This window comes from Tenrec ecaudatus, chromosome 13, assembly GCF_050624435.1.
Source record: "Tenrec ecaudatus isolate mTenEca1 chromosome 13, mTenEca1.hap1, whole genome shotgun sequence".
NCBI classification, from domain to species: Eukaryota; Metazoa; Chordata; class Mammalia; order Afrosoricida; family Tenrecidae; genus Tenrec; species Tenrec ecaudatus.
Genome location: NC_134542.1, coordinates 99607710 through 99617220, shown reverse-complemented (window position 1 = coordinate 99617220; position 9511 = coordinate 99607710).

Here is a 9511-nt window from a genome sequence, read left to right as displayed (position 1 = left end):
CTGTCTCTATTCATGCATGATATAGGCTTATGCATATTAAAGGACATATACTAAACAGTCTACAAAGAAAAAATTTAAAACTTCAACAAACAAGATGCAAACCATATAAGCAAGACAAACAATAAGATTTTTTTAAAGAGCAAAGAGAGTAATAAGATGACAACAACCAAAAAACAACAGGAATGCAACTCAAAAATCATCATGTAAATTAAAACCACTAACACTATTAAAAATATATAACAAAATGACAACAAAACCATATTTATCAATAAGAACACCAATTGTAAATGAACTGAATTCACTTAATAAAAGACAAAGACTAACAGAATAGATTTAAAAAACATGAACCTTTAATATTCTGCTTACAAGAAACATACTTTATATATAAAGATAAACATAGGCTAAAAATAAAAGGATGGAAATATATATAACAAGCTAATAATGACAGTCAAAAGAAAGTTGGAATAGCAATATTAATCACAGACAAAAGAGATATAAAAGTTAGAGAGACAAAAAAGCTCATTGTACTATGAAAGTTTTAATTCAATAAGAAACTATAACAATAGTCATTGTATATGCACCAAACAAAAGACCATCAAAGTACATGAACTGATTCTTACAGAAATGAAACAAATAGATCATAACACAAAATAGGAGACTTCAGTATATCACTTTCAACTAAAAATAAAATCAACAAAGATAGAAAATTAGTAAGTAACACAACCAATTCCCTAGATCTCATAGATATATACATTTAGAATACTTCCCCAAAACAATTCATTTCAATTTCCTCTCTACTGTCCACAGAAGCTATTTAAGAAAACACCATATTTTAGATCATAAACCAAACACCAATAAATTCAAAAACATTGAGATAATATAAACCATCTTTTCAGATCATGACGCTGTAAAATCAGAAATCAACCATAGACTGATCAACTCTAAAAATCAGCTACATGGAAATTGAATAATGCTTTACTACAGAACCACTGGATAATTGAAGAAATCAGTAACACAATTAAAACATCCTTGGGAAAAAATGAGAACAAAATAAAACATGTTTTTGTAGCAAAAGCAATACTCAAAGGCAGTTTGTAGCAATATCTGCACACATTTATAAAACAGAAAAAACTGAAACAAACACCTTAACACTTCAACTACAACAATTGGAAAAAATGCAGTGAAACCAACCATCAGATACTAGAAGAAAAGAAATAATAAAGATTAGGCAGAAATATATGAATCAATTCCATATGGAAGAAGTACACCATCATCAGTCACTGAAGGATAGTAATCCATATAATCCAAAATCGAAGAAGAGATTAGTATCAGAGCCTAAATTATGAGAATCCATTATGCAGAAGGCTGCGGATGACAGTGGGAGCCCAAGATTCATTTGTAGAACATAAGAAATGAGCGTCGGGAGAACTCCCTCTATTTACAATTGAGGGATAGGAGGAAAGCGGTCACTAAACAGAGTGCTTTGGAGAGAGGAGTCTAGGAGATTTAAAAAGCATAAATCTGATGTATACAGTTAAAACGTTGTCAGTAGGTCCCCCTCTGATGCAGGCTGGTCCTGATCTGGTTTCCAAAATTTTCTTTATTTTTGGTTTGTATTGTTTGGTTTGGTTTTTGTTTGTTCATCTTAGGGTGTATCTCATAGGTGTCATGTTATTGGAGGTCACACTCTGGAAATTGTGTTACATATTTTTCCTTTTGGTACATAAAACCCAGGATTAATGAATCTATAGAATAAGGGTTTTGTGGGGAGGGAGGTACAGTGTTGGTGGGGGTGAGAGGTTAAAGGGGAGACATGTCAAGGAGTCCCTGTAGAAAAAGAATGTTTGGAAACTATGGTGGCAATTATACAATTCTACTGGATGTGATTGAACTATGGAATGATATATGTATTAATTATATTATGAATAATTAATGGATGTTTAACAGTGAAAGAAATATATGAATCATAAAATCAAAATCATAGAAAAAATCAATAAGGAAAAAAGGTGGTTTATTGAAATGGCTCACAAAATTGATCATTGATGGCAATCCTTACAAAAGAAAAGAATGAGAAATAAACAAATTCTACAAATAAATTAAATACAACAGAATCAAGTGAGGAAAAATATATCATCACATAATACTATGAAAAACTGTTTCCAAGAAATTAAACAATCTAGAAGAAGTGGATAAATTTCTATAAGTGTATTATTTATCTTAATTACAGCAGAATGATGTAGAAATTCTCAAGGAATTCCCTATAACATGGGAAGAAGTAGAGGTAGTCATTAAAAACAAATAAACAAACTCCACTCCACCCCCAACATCAAAAGTCCATGGTGTCACTGGGAAATTCTATCAAACATTTAAAGAAGAGTTAATATGAATTTTACATAAATTGTTCCACAACATACAAATTGACAATGTACTACAAATCTCATTTTATGAAGCAACTGTCATTCTGATACCTAAACCAGGATAAGCATTACTAGAATAAAAAACTACAGACCAATATTTTTAATGAATGCCTATAAAATCCTAGACAACAGAATCCAACTAAGCCTAAAAATAATTCATCATGATCAAGTGGAATTTATAACAAATATGAAAGGTGATATAATATTAGAGAAAAAATGTAATTCATCGCATAAACAAAATAAAGAAGAACCATATGATTATATCAATCTAGACTGAAAAGACGTTTGATAGAATTCAACACCTATTCCTGATAAAAACACTCAATAAAATATGCATAGAAAAAAAATTACTCAATATAATAAAAGTCATATGTGAAACCGATAACCAGCACCGCACTGAATAGAGAGAAATGATTTCATTTCCTCTTCATACGGGAAATAGGCAAGGTTGCCCTTTAATACCACTTTCATTTAATATAGTTCTGGAAGTTTTAGATAAAGTCATGACATCAAAAAAGAAATTAAAGATGTCCACATAGGCACCAAAGAAATAAAAATCTCTTATTTACAGATGGACATAATCCTATAAATAGAAGAGCCCAAAGATTCTATTAAACAATTGCCTCAACTAATTGAAAAGGTTTGCAGTGTAGCAGGAGATACGATCAGCATACAGAAATCAGTTGGATTCTTGTATGTTAAGGGTGGTGATAGCAAAAATGATGCCAAAAGAATAACAGCAGTTACCCTAACTACAGAAAAGATCAAATACTTAGGAACTAATATTATCAGAGAAACAAGACTTATACAAAGAAAACTACAGAATTCTCCTTCAAGAATTAAAGGAACTTACACAAATGGGACAAGTTACTGTGCTCCTGGACGCCAAAATTCTTTAAGGAGATGGGCAGGGGCAGGGGTGGGGCAGATCATTAACTTTGTAAGGAAGACAAGGGATTTCTGAAAAGGAAAGCACTACTGAAGGAGGAGGTGGAGAAAGAAAAGAAAGTAGGAGGTCGTCTTCTTGATTTCCAAACCTGTTCTATGACCATCGTATTCAAAACAGCCCGGTACTGGTAGAACAGCCTCAATCACCAATGGAACAGAATTCAAACCGAGAAATAAGTGCATACAACCCTGATACACTGCACGCAGTATTCTGATTTAAATGCATGTGGGATTCCTTGCTCCATTCACACAGCTGCCTCTTGATTTATGTGCAAGGTCTGCATGAGAACAATGAAGTGTTCTGAAATTCACATTCTTCTTAAGGTTATCCAGTTTGTAATAAAGTCCACAAACTCCAAAGTCTTGGAATAGTCAATAAAACACAAGTAAATACCTTTCTGGCATTCTCTGCTTTCAGCCAAGATTAATCTGACACCAGCAATGATATCCTTTGTTCCATGCACACTTCTGAATACGGCCTAAACCTCTGGCAGCTCCCTGTGGAGGTATTGCGGCAACCGTTGTTGGATAATATTCAGCAAAATTTTACTTGATACATGATATTTACAAAGATAATGTTCTATAATTACAATATCCTGTTGGATCACCTTTCTTTGGCCTGGGTACAAATATGGATCTCTTGTAGTGAGTTGGTCAAGTAGCCGTCTTCCAAATTTCCTGGTTAATTGGCACAACATAATAATTATTATTATAATTGTAATATAGGTTAATTGACATAATATAGTCCACACAAAGTCAATGTTCTATAGCTTACTTTTGTGAGTAGCAATATGAGTCCCAAAATTGGACATCCACTTGCAGAAGGGTCGTGGGGAAGAGACGAGCCAGTTAGGGTGCAGTGTAGCAATGATGAAACATACAACTTTCCTCTAGGTCTTGAATGCTTCTTTCCCTCCCACTATCATGATCCCAATTCTACCTTACAAATCCTGCTGGACCGGTGGATCTCCATTGATACAGCTAGGAACTGGAAACACGAGGAATCCAGCATACAGGATTCCCTCAGGACCAGTGGCGAGAGTGGCAATACCAGGAGGGTGGAGGGAAGGTGAGGAAGAAAAGGAGGGACAGATTACAAGGATCTACATATAACCTCCTCCCTGGGGAACAGATAGCAGAGAAGGGGTGAAGGGAGACATTGGACGGTATAAGATATGACAAAATAATAATAATTTATAAACTATCAAGAGCTCAAGGGGGAGTGGGGAGTGGGGAGGGAGGGAGAAATGAGGAGCAAATACCAAGGACTCAAGTTGAAAGCAAATGTTTTGGGGATGATGAGGGAAACAAATGTGCAAAAGTTCTTGACACAATGGACATATATGTGGATTGTGCTAAGAGTTGTACAAGCCTCCAATAAAATGATTTAATTTAAAAAATAAAAGAAGATAGAACACTCAGATTCACACTACCAAAAAGATCTAGTCTGTTGGCAACATATGCACAAATATGCTTGACACATCGGATGTATGTATGGATTGTGAAAAGAGCTGTAAGAGCCCCAATAAAATAAATTTTTTAGAAAAACATGCTGATAGGTCAACTGTTGATTTCTCCTTGTCCAGAGCAAAGATGAATGAATCAAAAAAGACATGTGGAAAGAAATAGTCTAGAGCACTAATGGGTCATGTGAATTTCAACCATCATAGCTTTGAGACCAGAAGGACAACATGGTGTTCCTCTACTGTGGCTGTCTGCTCAGAAAGGGGTTACAATAGAAGGTCTGGATAGAGGGGAAGAAACGTGTGGAACATGTCTCATAATCACAGAAAAAAGTAAGACTAAATTTAAAGGAGAGTGTTGAAATCCCTCAGATGATGGCCCTTCAATTGAACTGAATGAATCCCAATGACTCATATAAGGGCCAGACAATAGAGGAAGTTATAAGGAAGCAGCAACACTAGGGCAATGTGCACTCCTAAGAATAATCAAACACATGAGATCAAAAGGAAAGAATTCACTAGGGAGACAAGGTGGGAGAGGAAACATATGCATGAAAATGTGGGGTGGGGTAGGGGAGGAAGGGGTCCCTGCATGGGAAGAATGATGTTATATTATGGCGATTACAATCAATGTCACAAAACAAAATGTGTGTAAATTGTCAAATGGAGAATCAATTTGTCCTGTCAACTTTCACTCAAGTCAAAATAAAAAATTTAACTATAAAATGCATATGAAAAACTACGGCCAAAGATAATTGTGTGTGTTAAGAGGCTCACTCACTCGCTCCTCCATTCCAATCTCACTCTATCAAGTGGTCAGTTTCCATCTGAAAATACAATTCACTGTGCTCCATCAAGCATTATTGGTGGTAATCTTTACAGAAGCATTTTCTTAGGCCTTTTTTTCTATGGTGCCCCTGAGATGTGTGTGCTTTTGAACTGACAATCTTTAGGTTATTAATGACAAACAAATTATTTGGCCTCCCATCAACTTTATGCCAAAATTTATATGCCAAAGTTTATGACAATATTTACATATCTTTTTCTCTCCCATATCAGAATAAAAGCTTTCAGAATATAGACATTAATGTTCTGAGCAATGGAATCTGGCACTTCAGAAAAATACTAAAAAACAGCATCAAAAAGAAATAGAAATACTTGCCACAATTCCTTTTTCCTTCCAAATTATCACAGTAACACAACTCTCACTCGGTATCATTTGTATTCTTTATTTGCCTTGAAGCTTACCTCATCTCATTTCCCTCTCTCCTCTCAAATGCATCTATATTACCTTGTCAGTAAAGTTTGATATGAAAGGAGAAGCCAGACTTCAAATATTGAATATGAGCTTCACAAATATAATAGTAATAGAAATGTCAGACAGCAAACCTTAGCAATAATAGCCTCAGACCAAAAGAAAGTTGAAATGATGAAGTCTAAATTGTTTATGGAATGAATTAGTCTCTTGGAACCACGGGGTCAGACCACTCTTCTTATTATGTTTTACTGTGAATTAGGTGGGTGTTTACATTTCATATCATCAGTTTAAAATTTAAGCTACTTATCAAAGTCCTGGATAACTTACTCTGTCTCCCCATGTTTGATTTCTCTTTTCGTTCTTGTAGATTTTTGCCCTCCCCTTCACCAAGTTTAGCACCTGTATGCCCTCTAGTCCACCCTTACCCTTCCCGCTCTGGCTCTCCCTCCCTTGGTAACCTCCAAAGTCTATTTCCATGGTGTGAAAGCCTTTGTCTTATGTTGAGTGCAGGTTTTTCTTTATAACAGAGATCTCATCCACTATTTGCACTTTTGTGATTGGTTAATTTCACTCAGCAGTCAACTTCAGGTCAACTCGTGCCATGACATGTTTCATGGTTTCATCTATTGTAATAATTTCTTTTGTAAGAATTAATACTAAATTAGTCCCAAAGAGTTGGAAATTGGAAAAGCCCTAAAAGTTCAACTTCTTGAAAATGATAGTCTGTCCATTTCACCCCCCTATCCCTCCTTTATGCATATTCCCTTACCTCTGGGTACAACAAATTGCTACGGTGTCCCACAGGACTCAAGAAAGTCCGAGGAAATAGCTCATGTGGTGGTTGGTAGAGTTCAGTACAGAGGTCAAGTGGGGGTAAGCCAGATGCTGGGTCCAGAAGATGCATTCCTCTCCTGCCTCTTGTCAGTGATGAGCTCACACATCCCTGCTTCTCCATGGGCTCATTTTACACACAGCAGAATGTCACTGCAGGGAATAGTGTTCACAATTATTACAGGTGAATCCTCTCAGTTTCTTTCCCACCTTCTAGACACATGCAGGAGGAGGCCATCTGGTGGGAATTACACGGTGCAATCTAATTTTACCCAAATATAATAATCTGTTCTCCAGTCTTGGAATGTATCTTATTTATGCACATAGGAGTTGGAACTTCTGGCAAGATGTTTCCAGTAGGAATTGGCCTCCTATTAAACGTTCAGTCAGACTTTTCCCCAGGCCACTTCTCTCAGCTGTAGCATATATTTCCTTACTTCCAGTATAAGTAACAGTAACCAGGATAACCATTACATGAAGAATGTGGTCTGACTGAAACCATCTACTAAGGTCAGATCTTAACCTCATGCTATGCCAGTTTGTTAGCAGATAATGCCCTGCAAAATGAGACTATAGCCATGAGTATCTGAAATTCGGAATTATATCACATAAGAGATTTTGACTGAAGGGTCATATTAGTTAAGCATAGCTTATCATCATTATGTTTAGTGATACATAGTTTTCCATGTGTGTGTGGGCATTTAGGTTGCTTACATCTTTCTTTTGTTAATTGTGTTCTTGTGTTTGCGTGAGTGTAGATGATCTGATTTTAAAAGCTTCTACAAAAATTGCTGCCTCTAAGACCATGCAGTCACCAATCTTGCCCTCTCTCTCCCCCACAGCTCTGTTCTTATTGGTCTGATCACTTCCCTAATAAGTACTATACTCAGCACTAAAAAGTACTATACTTAACACCACACAATTTGGGCCTTGTATTAGGCCACCTTGAAAAGAATCAGGTGAATTAATGCTGCCTTCCAGAGTACAAGAGTCACTGTTAGTTGGCATCCAGTCGACTAACAAGTTGTAGTTAGACCATTACCATCCATGTGGTTTTCACAGGCTTATTTCCAGAAGTAGATCAACAAACCTTCTTTCTGGCTGGAACCCGCTGGAACTTACTGAGCACCACAACAACCAAAGAAGCCTCCACTGATGATTTGGGAGCAAGGTGCCTGACATACGCCCTTAGTCAGAAGGCTGAAATGCCCTGCTGGGAAAAGAAGCAGATGACTACTATCCCCAGGTTATGGAAATGATGCTTGTTGGACTTTGGTTCAGAACTCTTGCTTTGAGGGTGTCCAGGGAATCGTGGTGCAGGACGACCATATATTTATTATTTTAATACCCTTCTAGCTTCTTTATGCCACCTATTAATCTGCATTTGTGAATGAGTGTTTTTGAATCTTTGCCCTATCAAGACACTATATATAGTGTCCAGTCACTTGAGAGTTTAATCTATATGAGTCAACAATACATACTCTACTTGAATAATTTCTTTTTCTCAACACTTCTGGACTCTTCTCAAAGTGATTTAATTTCTATATTATTGGCTAAATTCATGACACTACTAATAAAATTACCTTATCCCACAGAGGGATGATTTACATGTCCTCTAGCATAAAGTGATCACAATGTCTCTAAAATGAACCAGAAATATATATAAGCCATCGTTATATGAATGGATTTGGGGCTTGCACCTAATTCTAGCACCAAAGTATATTAGGTTCTATGACATGGCTCTAATAGATACTCACTCTCAGTGATGAATAAAGAGAGGGATATTATAGCAAAGTGTGGTGAAGAAATCGGATGGTGTCCTGCTATCATTAAGAATAATATCTGGTGTCTTAAAGGTTTCTTTAAAAATAGTCAGCCAGCCATTTTAATAAAGGGTCAATTAAGTCAACATGGAAGAAGCACATCAGCCTATGTGGTCTAAGGATTATAAAAAATAAAATCACAATCCGAAAGAGGAAATGGTATCAGAGCTTAAATTCTGAACACCCAATTAATAGAAGGCTATGAATGAACCCAAAGAAAGCATTTGTAGGGTCTCCACATGCACAAATCCTCTGATAAACCCCTTCTGAACACAGTCCAACGGTGTGAGTAACCTTGCTATAAGACAGAAAAAAATGAAAGTTGTTTATGGCAGACATAACTAGGTGAAGATGCAATCACTTATCATTTGACCTGTGTTAAAATTGTTTCAATATCTAATATGATCTGCTTTCTTTTTGATTGAGGTTTGTCTACATTTGTCTAGGCAATTTTTGTTTGATTCTTGCTTCATGTTTGTGTTTGGTATGATTTTCTGTATATGAGATCCAGGATAGGTCAATAGGGAAAGTAGAGAAAGCAGATAGTGATCTACTGGATAGATGGAGAAAGTATCTGGATTAATAATTACCTACAGGCATTACAGGTAATGATGGGGAGTAACAACAATGAGAATGAGAAGGAAATATTCTGAAATTGATTGTGGTGATGATTACAGAACTTTTTTTAACATGATTGCACAATTATACTTATGTGAAGTCCATACCAATAAAACTATTTTTTTAAGAAGATGAATGAATTCTGGGTTGACA